This window comes from Myripristis murdjan, chromosome 14 (genome assembly GCF_902150065.1).
Source record: "Myripristis murdjan chromosome 14, fMyrMur1.1, whole genome shotgun sequence".
NCBI classification, from domain to species: Eukaryota; Metazoa; Chordata; class Actinopteri; order Holocentriformes; family Holocentridae; genus Myripristis; species Myripristis murdjan.
The window spans coordinates 25,463,742-25,478,483 of NC_043993.1; the positions used below are offsets into that span (position 1 = coordinate 25,463,742).

The window sequence follows — 14,742 nt, forward strand, 5'->3', positions numbered from 1 at the left end:
TCGGGTCAACAATGACCAAAATGAAGTGAAGCTTATCCTTCAATCTAAAAGTAGCGCATGCTCTCTTCTGCACCATTCTACATTTCACTGAGTGGTGAATTAATTTGCATTGTGCAGCACACCACAGCTATGATTGTCCATTCACAGCATTTTCACTCCTGCATCCTGTGCACATTTTTCAGACTGCGTGTCAAGAGTCAGCAAAAAAGCTATAACACATCTAGAAGTCTCACTCTAATATCACACCTAAGAGATTGCACAGGTTGCCATGTTTGCATTGTTGATAAGGTAGGACGCTATGGCAGAGAGATGCGCCCGAGTGTAAATCACTTTAGGATTTGGCATGCCAGTAAAAGGCTCAAGAAACCTGGAAGAAAGCGGGCCGGGGGAAGAAATGGAAACAGTGTGACAGGGATTAGCCCAGATTGCTTTGTCATTGTGCCACTTGGCTCTCACTGGTTATTAACAGCACACTGTACCTGTAATTACATATATAAACTAAACCTGTGGCCAAGAGATGGTGTTGGCCAGACCTGACAAGAGCTCTCCTACAAGAATTTGGCCCTGGATGTGCTGGATAGCTGTGGCTGCACTTGTGTTTTCAGTCCAACTTTTACCCATTTTTCACCAGAGGAACTGTCCCCAGAGCAAAGGAATGGCATGTTACAGTCCACTGATCTGGATCGATATATGGATCAAATGATCCGTGTATCCAAGGTAATCAATACTAAGTGAAAATATTGATCCACATCGCCATCGTAGAGGTACGCCTTTATTTTGAAATTACCCTTATTAACCTTATCCACAATGGTCGCTGCAACCGAGGTAGTACTCTCCAAGTTCTTCTCCAAAACCAAATGCATTATCACATCAGCATAATAGTACAGTAAGTAATCATGATCATAGCGATGGCTTCTTCTATGTTTACTGTTTAGGATGCTCAATTTGCCACCAGAGCCCTCTTCTAAGGAATTTTGCCCCTGCACGTTTAGATGGAAAAGCAGCCTGGTATCTGGGGTGCATTAGCATACAGGTTTAACAACTCCTGGTTTGGATTTTGCATCTGATGAGCCAAACTATATCCAAATGTGGTCAGGTTTGCAATGTGGATATGTGTGGACAGCAATCTAGGCACAATCTACACAACTTGGTTGGTATGTAAGCAAATCCACACCCAACGGCCAATCACGGTCTTTCTGCTGCAACAGTTCCTGGTCCTGCAGAGGATGAAAAATGAAAACCACAGTGGAAGATTGCAAATCTTATTGGGCCAATCACCAAAAATACAAAACAACAGAATAATATGTGAAAGAGTGAATTTTTCTATAGGTAGTGGTAGAGATTTAAGTATTATACTGCCCACTGAGTAAGAGGCTGAATGGTTAGAAGTTCACATTTGAGACTACATTCACAAGCATTAAGAGGGCTGGGGGCTTACAGGAGATGAGACTGGATGGAAAAGGCCACCTTCCCCCGCATTAAGCACAGGAGGCTCTATCAGTGGGATAAAAAAAAAAAAAAAAAAAAAAGGCTGAACTGCTGCCCAGCAGAAAAGTCAGACTGTCAGAAAGTGTTGCTCAAGCCATATATATAAGAACAAGAGACAACAGAGGTGAACACTTCAAATGAGGTGCCGACCAAAGCCATCATTTCTTAAAAAAAAACAAAAAAAAAACAGCTAAATGTAACACTATATGATTGCATCAGCACAAAAGACGAAAACCGTACATGTAAGTGTATGGATTTTAAAATTTATGAACCTCATGCACGTCAAGGGCACTTCATGTTACTAGTCATAAATAGCAGTCATCGTGAAACTGTCAGCCAGCTTTTCCCTGCTCCTTTTTATCCCACACAAAAAAACATAAATGCTTGTTGCTGTTTGTCGAAAAAAAAAAGCACCCTATAGCCTGTTTTGTAATTTTCTATTTATGTCCTCAGTAAATTTATTCAGCATAAGGTAACTGTAAAACAATATTAGAAACCCTAAACAAACAACTCCGCCAGCCGTGACAATTGATCATTTGGAGTGTGGTTGAGTGCAATTCCAGAAAGACATTGTGTATTTCTTAATGGCACCGGTATCGGCATTACTAATAAAAGAAAATGTGCCAAATCGTTAGGCGTGATGGCAGCAGCAGATTAATTAGGGAAACTTCTGAAGTGTAGACATCCTTGGGGGCAGAAAATTGTTAACACCACACTCTGCTCCAACAGTGCCAAAGCAATCACTGTGACTCATTATGTGTGGACATAACCATGAGTACAAGGACTTCAGTATTTTCACAAATGCTAATCTTGATACAGTGAGTTGAGATACAGCATCATGCACATAAGCAAAGTGCTTATGTGCCAATAAAAAATATGCCAATATCCACTTGGCATATTTTATTCAGTAATAGTCTACCGAGACTAGGTGAGATTTTTTTTTAATTCTTCTGAGAATCAAAGTGGTGGACACTGCCGGGGGATATATTAACTTAATGGGTTAGAGTTAGAGGAAAGCGATATCTGAACAAAAATATCATTTCTCAGGAATTTTGTATCTGTAGGTGAAAATGTACATCAATTCACATTGAAGCTGAAGTTCACAAATAATCCTTTAGGCTTCAGCACAACAGAGCACACATAACCCTAAAATATCTCCAAATCTGCAAAGCTGTGACTCCCTGAGAACTGCCACCTCCCTGACGCCCGCTGATACCATCGCCAGGCCCCAAATCGGCTTTACCACGGTTGAGGCAGAAGACTTTCCTAATGGATTAAGGTGTAACAGACAAATCCCCTATATAAGGTTCTGTCACCGTGTGCAACACTACATTTCCTCATTTCACACACGCTGATAGACAGGGCATGATTAAGCTATTATTCCCAGCAATCCATCTATTGCATATGAATGAGAAGGCTGTGTTTATTTCCATTCTATGAAGGTCTTTCACTCCTTCAGCTTGCCTCGCTTCCATTCTCCACACACCACATCCTCACTCACCACCTAACAAGCGTGGACAATCAGGCCAGCTTGTTGTCTGTTTTGTTTGTAATCTGTTTCAGTGCCACTGGCTAAAGTGACACATAATCAATAGCTATGAGACTGAGAGTGCTATATGCACACTTTACCTATAGATTGGGTCTGAAGTCGCCCAGCATTGCCATTTACTCCCTTTCCCGCCCTCATCTCACATGAATTATTCACCGGATGGCAGAGAGGGGCATCACTTTGAGATGTGACCCGGTCAACAGATAACATTCTGTTATGGTGGTGTTGTCAAGGTTAATGTGTCACAAGTCTGGAAAAGGGTAATGTATTCGCAGGACGAGCCACTTTGCTGATTGAACGACTCGGCATGTACTTTCTACCTGGAGTCACGATGGGAGAAAGTCAAGAGGTTCTAGTAACCACAAACATTTTAGAAAATAAATGAATAAACATTGCACAATGGATCAAAATCATAGCACATCGATGAATATAAGCCCTCTCCTTCTTCCAGCATTCCAAATTATTTTGAGATTTCATGGATCCAAGTCCTAATTATCTTGAGTTTCAGTCCATTTCCTACTGATGTACTGAGCAGTCGTCAGTCAAATATCTAATTTGCAGAAGTTATGCTGTTCATTTCATGGTGAAAAAGCTTGAGCTAACTAGTAACTAATTGTGGTGGTAGTAGCAACATGAAATCAACGATTCAGATCGTTCTAATGTTTTTTTTTATTATTATTTTATTGATCTGTTCTAATTACTTTGAGTTTCAATCAATAGTGTATTGATATAGCGAGTAAATAGTCAATGGGCTTCAGAGTAACTAATTAGTGAACATCCCTAGCAGGCATGAATCAAATTGAAGGTGCAATGGATCCCCCAGAAGGTGTCTGCACGGCTGCACAATGAACACAGACGCTCAGTTCTGCATGTGAAAACACTAATGTCTGATGCCTCTTCAGTATTAAACCTATAGGATGATGAAAACCCATGAAATGATCAGGTTTAAAATTAAGTTTTGTTTTTACTGCTCTAATGTAGCTAAAACACCAATTTAATGAGGCGGAGGCTTTTGCAAGTTCCTCTAATATGTTTGATGTAATTTGGAATGTAATCTCAGGTAGTCTCCTCTGTTTCAGAGTCACACAACAATTAACACAGACCAGAGTGGTAGAATAATCATTTCAACTCATCCCATATTCATTCCCCTCCACCCCCACCACCAGCATCCACCTAACCTCACCCCCTTTTGAATGTTGAAACTGGATGTGAGCTTATGATCTGGATAAACCGCCTGCTCAACATAGATTAAAAGGCCAACTGTTTGAAAATTTGTGGTACGGTATAATGAAAGCGTACTGAATTAATTTTGGTATATGGTTAACCACAAAGTGTATACCTGCCAACACAACCTCTCACTTGTGTTGTTTACATGGTATTGCTTTCAGCACAGTGGTTTGTTAGGATTGGCATTTTCTTCTAATGGTGGTGATTGCTGCAGCTACATATTTGGTTGGTCTCCGCACAAAAACAACAGTAGGTGTGCAGTAGGCCACAATGCAGTGTGGCACAGAACAGCAGCCTCACATGTTTTAACAGTAAAAAAAAAAAAAAAAGTCAAACTTCTTCAGGCTGCCTGTTTTCAACTGGAATAGGGTACTAAATAATCCCTTGGGTAGATTGTTACTGCATAGTCCAGGATGTGCTCTTACCAATTAAATGGTCTGCACAGTCTCCATACTTCATTCTTTCTTGGCAAGTAAATTGCAGTATCAGAATAATTAACTACAGTATTCAAAGACTTAAATGGTAGTTGTCATGGAAGTGAGTTGAGTAGATGTGGTTCATAGATGTCACCTGTCAATCAGGTGAGTGTATGTGTGTAACAGAAAATACATTATGCCAAGACCAAACAACTCAAGGGAATGAGAGAAATCTCGTCTTAACAGGGCAGCTTCATGCGAGGCAATTGTGAGCTCAAACAACATGCTATTGACAGCTCCCGCCAGCAGCGCAGGACAGCCAGACCTCACGACTGCAGATGTGCTGGCCACACCTGAAGCAATAGAGAGTTTGCTGAACGCACGTTTCGACTCACTTGGAACTATGCTGACATCCTTTCAAGAAGCCAGGCGTGCAAGTGGTAATCGGGTTGGTGAAATTGAAGTTACTCTAACTGATAATGACACTCGCCTTGGCACTGTAGAGGCTACCTGTGAGAGGCTTCTCACTGAAAACAACACCCTGAAAGCCAAACTAATGGACTTAGAAGGGTGCTCCAGACGAAAAAATCTGAAAATAATTGGAATCCCAGAAGAGAGTGGAAACAGCCGTCCTACTGAATTTGTTGCGACACCGCTGACAGATATCCCAGGCAAGGACAATTTCAAGGAACCCATCGTCATTGACAGAGCACGCCGCTCACTCGTACCAGTCCTGGCTGCCAAGGACAGACTACGGTCCTTAACAGAAACTTCGCTTCTACCAGCAGACAGAGCTCATTCTCTGCCTGGCGCAACAGAGGGGGGCTTTGCAGTACAAAGTAGCAGGCATTCACCTACCCAGATTTCCCACCTGATGTGCTGGAAAAGCACAGGTCCTTCAATCAACACAGTGCGTAAAATGCTGTGGGATGCAAAAATAAAATTTGCCATGATCTATCTGGCCAGACTTCATATCTTCCATGGCTCAACACCTAAAACATTCAACTCACCAGAGGAAGCCAGCTGCCTTCATAACAACAGAAATGAAACTCAGTTGAATTACACGCTATGACTCGCATCCCATTCACCCAGAGGAATGGCAACGGTGATGTAAGACTGTTGACATATATTAAAATTAATATGTTAGATGTTAAAATATATGTATATGTATAAAACATAGGCAGAGAGTGCTTGAAGCCTAAATAGTTTATACCTTAACATTGCTGCAGGGAAGTTTTTTTTTTTTTTTTTTTTTTTTTTTCTCGTTATCCTGCTACACCAAATAAGAATGGGGTTTATTTTACTGCTTCAGAAGGGGAGGTGTGAAGGTGGGGATGGTTTTATGCATGCATGCAACTAAGAGAAGTATTACCACACTTGAAAACACTAGCTGCAGGCATAATATTTCTGCAGGAGATGCATATCAAATATACAGAACAGAGGCGTTTGAGATGTGACCGGGTGTCACAAATATTTCAATCCACATTCTCCTCCAAGGCCAGATGAGTTGTAATTTTGGTTTATAAGACCAATACTCTTCAGTTCTGACAAAGCAAGTGATCCAGATGATTGCTCTATTCTAGGTTCAGGCCATATAACAACAATATTAACATTATTTCTAGTGGGAGAGGTTAACTGTTACCTCAATCCTCTTATGGATAGACTATTATTCCACCCACCACTTGTGCAGTATCAGAAATCTGTGCCTATACCGAATAACTTAAAAAATAAAATTCACCAACCTAATTGGCATATGGAGACTATAGCATCAAAATGATAAAGATTTTTCCCTTTATTCATTTGTGCACAAATCATATACTAGAATAGTACATAATTTTACCACAACATAAACACATCAGACCATGCACCTGCTGGTTCAGATAGAGTTTTTAAAGGAATGTGGTGTCAATATAATGCCTTATTCCTCTTTAGGATGCTTAAACATTCATCTGAAGAACTCCCATGCTGCTTATATAGTTGTTGAAAAAGGATCATGATGAGCTGGATGTAGGCTAATATCATCGTTTGACTTGACTAAATTGAGATCTCAAGATTTTAGCCAAAATACTTGCTAGAGGATTATGTGAGCATATTGTTTCAATTATTCATCAAGATCAGACAGATTTTATTCATAGCAGATACTCATTTTCTAACACCAGAAGGCTGCTTAATACACTGTACAGCAAATATGAAAAAGGTTCAAAAGCTTCCCTCATTGGATGTACATAAAGCCTTTGACCAAGTAGAACAGGACTTTCTCTTAGCTGTACTCTGGAAATTTCACCTTGGTGACCCTTTCATTGACTAGTTTAATATTATGTACAAATGTCCAGTAGCATATACTGGAAGTCTAGCTTTCTGTCTCTGCCAGGGATGCACATCATCACCGTTACTGTTCGATATAGCAGTTGAGCGCCTGGCAGCCAGCGCCAGAAGCCACAGTGAGATAGAGGGAATAAGCGTCAAATCTACTGAAAACGCAAGTCTCTATGTTGATGATATAATTGTTTATTGTATCAAAACACTAAAGTTGGATATTGAACACTGGAGGATATTATTCTGTTTTTGTTATTGTATTGTAATTCCGTATTGTTTTTATGGTTGTTATACATTCGGCATCATTGTAAATGAGGGCTTGCTCTCAATGATTCTCCAAATCCAAATAAAGGTTGAATGAATGAATGAATGAATGAATGATAGGGCGAATAAATACAGTGAAAATGGTGACACTCCAGGCTTTTTTCAAAACATGTGATTCAGTGTCAGTGCCATTTATCTTGGGATGTAAGATACACTAGCTATCCAAACTACAAATTTGTAAACCCCTGACCATAGGTGGTCTTGATCACATGCAGTTTTTTGAAATCCCAGTATGGGTGGAAATGGAAAGAAATGTAGACCATACCACCTCTCATCAGGCAAACTGCCAACTTCAGCAACAGAAGATAATTTTAAAGTGTGCTACTTCCTCAGCATATAACATCAAATCATGCAAAAATTCAACCTAAAATTAATATCCATTCAGAACTGCATTTGACAGAACGATAATTTCTTACCATCCCAAACAGATCTTAATATGGAAATCTAAAGGCCTTATTAATCTTAAAGACCTTTACATCACTAACCAGTTTGCAACATTTGATCAGTTAATTGTCAAATATAATCTACCATCAGCTCAGCTATTCCACTATCTGCAAGTCACTCACTATCCTAAAAAGAACACACCAAATTATATCATCATGCTCAAACAACCCCTAATTTATGATCTCCTGGTCAGTCCTTATGCCAAACATTTGTGAACTTTTTTCTGAGCAGATTGTATAAAACACCATGAACTCACAGGAAGCTTGGGCCAATTAATTAAATCTGCAGATTGCGGATGAGGTCTGGGATGCAAGTCTTATGAAAATATATGTAAGTGCTCCATCAACACCAGACACAGACTTATCTAAGACAAGTTAGTTCATATACCATCTCCATTTCTCTACAGCTAAACTGAATAAAGTTTATCCAGCCATATCAGCAGTAAGCAATGAATGCAAAATTATGGATGTAGTGCTTGCCTATTTGGGTTGGATTAATCAAAAGCAGTAGATCTGTACAGTCTATACAATGCAAGCCTCCAGTTTAAATAGCGACTACATGGCTAATTGTGCCAAAATTGCAGAGCTCATTTAAATGTCAACTGTTAGTAAATTACTCACTAAAATGATAATAGTTGTGCCTGTTATTTTTTTGTAGAGCATGCAGCTGATTTGCATCTTCATCAGTAAATCATGGGGTCACTTGGCTATGAGCAATATATGATGCTCTGGTTCATTTATATTACTGGCAGTAGGCCTATATGTAGTCTCGTCTTTGTCCTTTTAATGTTTTCTTTGTGATTTTTTTTTTTTTTTTTTTTTTTTTTTTTTTTGGAAGCTGTTGTTGTTTCCTTTTGCTTGTGCAGAGTCAACCCTCTATTCAAACATACTAACATGTACCAACTACATTCACTGCACGGTTCATCCTACTCATTATCACCTAGAGCTGTTTGTACAACCCACTTATGTCTGCACATGCCTCTTTACATCACGCCACGCCAGCTTCTTGCTCCAGGAACTTTAAGATCCACAAAGCTCAGGCCTCACGGTGTTCTGACCTCACTGAGTGCACAGTAGTATCCTTCTCATGTTTTTCACCTGCACTGCTGGACTGCACTGAAAATTAGTTTTTTTGTTGGTTTTGTCTCTGCTGCATTTGTATGTGATGAGAGTAACACTGTTTTATTTATTTATTTATTATTTGTTCACTCTATGTGATTAGAGGGGTGGTTGACATGGGTGTGTTCCTGTTTGTTGATTGTTTGATTATATCTATATATTTCTGAAAAATGTATAATTAAAATACGTTTATTTATAATGGTAGTTGTCATTATAGTTATATAAGCTGATAACCTTTTTGTATGAAGCTGCATGTTTATTATCAGGTACTGTAGCTTATTCGCTTTGAAATGCCTTGTTTTTGCTATGCAAACGAACCTGCCTTGTCTTAATACAGTATCTTTAAACACATACCGCTGTGGGTCTACTAACAGTTAATAGTGGCAATGCCCTTCAACTGGTAATTATAATAAGAAGAAAAAAGCTCATGCACACCTACGAAATGACAGGTATGTTGGAGAAATGGTCAATTAACAGGAGAAACAGAAAGCTCCCGCACAATGTCAACTTAACTGCAAGAAAATATTTTACTCAGCAAACAGTAAACAATCTTTTGGTTTGCTGAATAAAGTATGTTCTTGCAAGTACATCAGCGGTGTGTGGGAGGCTTGTGTTTTTCTTAATAATAACAATAATAACAAGTGACACATAGTCAGTCATTATTTTTCTATTTCATTTGCTATTTTTTTATTATAGCTCACCCTATCATCTAACTACTCAAGCTTTTGATTTATGGCTTTCAATTCAAAGAACTAATAAATGTGCACCTCGCTTACTGAAGATAGGAAAAGTGGAACAAAATCTGGACTAACATGAGCACAATGTGGAAAGAAGGCCAACTTAGGCCTAATATATCTCCAGGTTTTCAAGCCAAATTTTAGCATGTGGCTCTGACTTCTAGCGAAAAGTTAACAGCAGCAACAAGTAGCCCTAAATTAATCTCTCTATACTGTGGAAAACACAGACCTCTCATTTGGAAACATTAGCAAGTCAGAGTGTCTTGTCCGCAACATTAAGTATGTTACATCATATTAGTAGTTGCTAGTCATAAAATGTGGAAAACAGAGAGCAATGCACTCAGGGGCTGACAGTGCAATCAAAAAAGGAGAAGGGAGCTGCCAGTAATGTGAAAATGCATTTATTTTGGGTACTTTACACACTTCACACACAAAATAAAAAGTTACAGAGGGCTACATGGAAACACCAGTGACTAACATTAAATTCTTTGCGCATGTTTTTAGTTTTTAGACTTTACTCTTTGGTAGGTGCACAGCATAACTTCTGAATATTTCTCCTTTGCCTCGCTGTTCTCTCTCTGTAGCTCCAGCCCTGACAGTTTTGCTGCTCTAGCAAAGACTTTTTTTTGCTATCTCAAACTCAGGGGAGTAACATTCATTCATGGCATATTATAATAATGGTACAACATTGATGGGATAAGATTTATTACACTAGTTGGACTTGGCATATGCACTCATCGACCAAGGCCTAAAAATAATGCAGCAAACATAAAAGCTTGGGTGCTCGTGGCATTTATTTTTCAGGTGTTGGGTGCAGTCCCAACAGTTACCTACTTGTGATTGCTTATCTAATAAAGATGGCTTTTTAAATGACTTACAACTGTGTCAGCTGGCTCAATGAGCATTATTGAATCGACCACCATTTGTATTTAGAAAATCAATTGGGTCACATCTCTTCACTGGATCCTGTGTGTCAAGCTGTGCAGTCGGAAAACGTCTATCCTAAGGTTTTGTCCGATCGTGATGAACAAAAGTACCAAGGTACCAAGGAATGGATTGCACAGTCATGGACTTGAAGAAGCTAAATCACTATCAGAGTAATCAAACTGGTTGAATCTTGTCTAATACGATTTGTATATCCAAGTCAAACCAGCACTGAGGCAAGTTAGCATAGTGTGAAACTATTTTTATGATATAAAAAAAAAAAAAAATGTTTTCGCCATTTCCTTTGTGAGCCTTTAGCAAACATATAGACTGAACAGCATCTTAACTCCATAGAACAATTACTGACCATTGTTTACAGAATGTAACTTGTGTTTGGCTCCATAATCTCTCTTAAGTTCATGATGAATTTTCTTTCTTATGGCACCCTGTTGAAGGCACACTGCTGAAACATGGTGGTGATCTAAGCAAACAAATTATTTGGTCCATAATCCTCCCAAAAGAGAGTAGGTCACGGTGACTCTGTGTCTATGCAGTTACCATTTTTTTTAGTCATGGTGTAAGACTCTGTTATGTATATCATATTAATCCTCAGCCTTCCCCGCTGAGATCTGAGGTTGTCTGTGTGGAAGGTCGTTTGAATGTCCTCAGTATTATAGTTGGCATGCAAAACGAATTGCTATGACTGACAATGACACCGGTTGCCATGGACGGGCTTTTATTGCAGTAACTAATTCAAAGAGTTCACATTGTACCCAGAACAAAAGGAGACAATATCTCATATGCTTGTGAATGAATCTTGCACCTTCGTGTAGAGAATTCTGCTTACATTAAAGGAAAGATGACATGGAAAATGATATGTAAAAGGCACATAGTACCCTCCTATTAAATATACGCATTTGTTGAGCAAACTATTTCCTTATGTTTCTTCACATATGCACAGCAAATAATATGCAACTCAGTAGAATAGGTAACATGGGGTGGAAATGCAGCCATTTCTGCTGGTGTCAGGGAAAAAAGGCAAATCAAGTTAAGAGGAGCATAGCGATCAGAGATGAGCAGAGGGAACATGTGTTGCAGAGATGGAAAATGATGAAAGGGTAACGCTGCTGTCAAGGATGCATGTGATGAAGAGGCAGATAAAACATCTGATCCAATATTTTCAGGCCTTGTCTCCGAGAGGAGCCAAACTCTATGACACATCTTACCCAACCAGATGGGGACACATATGTTTGACATTATGGTGTGAGTCATTGCTCTATACGGGCTTTACCTGTGGCTCACTCACAGCATGGCTTCGACATGACTAGGTCAAGGCTGTGTGAGCCTTAAAAAAAGTACATACATATCCTATAGTTGGGTTTTATAGCAGATTGCCTTGATCGAGTATATTCTGGCCAGTGGAGTCAAGATTTATGTATCGCCCTATTAGAGAAAGCAGGACAAACCCAGCACTGTTTAATTCACTGGGTTCTCTTTGTTCCCTTCCTCTAGCTACAATAATGCTGTTTATGAATTATTTAACAAAAAAAGGGGGAACTTCTCAGTATTTTCCATGCCCATCAGCACCTGAGATCTTCTTGAGCTAGCTTTCTTGTGGTTTTATGGCAGACTATATGTCATATGAAATCCCTCGTTCCATCCTGGTCCTGCCCTCCCCCATGAAAAATGATCACATCTCTTAGTAGTTCAGGTTTTACAGCACTCCGTAGTGCCGTGTTGGCCCTTCTTACACCTGCAAATGATTTCCTAATTGCTGCTGATGCTGGTGATTGGGCTTTACTAGTCCCTTCAGGTGAAAGTGGCAACGTGGCACAAATGTGGCACCATATAGACGATGCCATTCCTCTGGCACCGGAGTGGGTTAGTGTCAGAGACAGTGCTACCACGTCTATCTTTTTAGGTCATTTCCTGTTGTTTCTGTTGTTTCTTGTTGAAGCATGGTTTATGTGTGGTTTCCCCCAGTGGAATATCTTGTTTTGATTATACTATATGATTCCCCTTGGCCACATCGTTTGCAGACGCAAGCTGTCACGCAGATGACACCCAGTTTTATGTGCCCATAAAAGCAGAGGTGATTTTTTTTTTTTTTTTTTTTTTTTTGTAACGCAGTTGATGCAATTGATATGTGACACTGAAAAAATGTAACAAAAAATAATCTAGCTGAAGATCTCCACCTTTTTACAACAGCCTTGGTCAGTCTGCCTGCTGGACAATCCCATTTTGCTGCAATAAAAATGACTGAAGTGAGATGAACAGACTGAAAATTTTATCTTATCCGATAAAACATGTTGACAAAGTTTTCCTTCTGGGACATATTCTTCAGCTGAAAAAAGGTAATTGCAATATATTATAGTAATACTCAATATATATCACAAAATGTTTCAAATCACAATACTACTGTATTGTGACCTGAGTATGATGATGATATTAACACATTGATTTTGAAATCCAACTGAATGAAAAGGAAGGAAGCTAGTTGCCATTATTATTTTATTTTTTCAAACTGTTATTCAGGTCTCCCAAATGACAGACCAGCCTTCTTCTGTCCTTCCCGGTGAACAGATATTCGGACAGTATTTCTCTGCCCTCCTAGCGACCTTGGCTGACATTGCAGTGAATTATGGCTCATTAAGATCAAGGACAAAAAAGAGAGGCAAACTTAAAATCCAAGATCAAGTAAGGTTGAGGCTTTTACAGAGAACGTCTAGGGAATTGAGACAGTGTGTGGGAGGAGGAGGTAGGCTGTATGTGTATCGAATGGTAAGAGGGACGCATCACTAGAGGGGACAAGAACACAAGTTGACCAGTGTGCTTTAACTAAAGGCAGAAATATGTCTCAAATAACACTGCTAATGAAAAAATCCCTAGAATTACTAGTGGACATTCCTGAGTGACGATAGAGTAATTGCAGTTTTGTGTGGTTTCCCAGTGGATTGCCAGATATGTCACAAAAACATACACACACATGTACAATTCACATGTGCATGTAATGTGTCTGCTTTGACTTCACCCATTCGAAATGCAGAGCTGACATCGCAAAAGTGCAGCAAGTAATGTAATTACTGAGACAGCTTCAACGAACAGTGTCAGTAAGCATTATGTATATTCTTTTGTATATGTATATATTTTTTTTCTACAGCATATAATATAGGGCATAAAGCAGCAGTGTTTGTATGTTAGTCATACCAGCCAATAGACAATAAGGCTGGGACAGTAAATTGATAATGCAATATTTCATGATACTTGTTGTGTGATTTATTATCAATGCACATGTGCCAAGTATCAATAGTTGAGTTTTCAATTTAATTTGCACAGATGCACATTTGAGTTCCAGTGAGGTGTATTTGTCATGTTCACGTTGCAGTCAGTGTGCACAGTAAAACATTGAATATCACAAGTCATTCCTGCTTATTGGAAAATTATTTTGCCTTTTCCAGGGTGTTTTTTCTTCTTCAGTTACAGACATTGTGAACTATCATAGTTTATTTTCCTTCAGTGTATCGCATGTCACAGAATCGCTTGTATCATGATACCATTATAGGTAAAATATTGTGATAGTATTGTGTTGTTGGGGACCCAGTGATTCCCAGCAAGTTGAAGAATAACATTTTCCTTCATTTTTCTCATTTCACTGCCTGACCAGATTGTACCCATTAAACACTGCCTCCCATATTTGGCCTCTGAATGTGATCAATATGCCAGGGAAACCTTGAATTGCTCCACAATAAGTCTCTGTTTCCACTTTTTTTTAACTGGCAGTGCAAAACAGATGTTGGAGAGGGAGCACTGATTGTGGCTTTTATTATTGCTAAGAAACTATTGAAAGCTTTTTGCCAAGTTGAAATATTTTAAGAAGCACTCAATGCTCTGGGCAGTAAAACCTTTGCTAATCTCTTGGCACCGTGTGGAAGATGTAGCTGCTTAGTCTCTCAAGTCAGCATAATGGGGAAAAAGTAGACAGGGCTGTGAAGAGAGCTTCCCAGTGGACTGATAACCAAACTTGGCATCTATTGCGGATATATTATAAAGTGTGTCCAGTTGAGGTAGTTCAGGATGCCCATCAGGCACTTCCCTTTGGAGGAATATGAGGCACAATAGACTTGGAGGAGACCTCAAGGCAGACCCAGAACCCGCTGGAGGGACTACATCGCCCAGCTGGCCTGGGAATGTCTAGGGAT

The 14,742-nt window shown here is 39.4% G+C and overlaps 1 protein-coding gene across 1 annotated transcript in view; it reads left to right on the plus strand.

Annotated features, from left to right (window-relative positions):
- Positions 1-14,742, plus strand: part of gabra3 (gamma-aminobutyric acid type A receptor subunit alpha3) — a 106,397-nt gene that overhangs the window by 31,056 nt on the left and 60,599 nt on the right. The gene's annotated exons all lie outside the window — the stretch shown is intronic.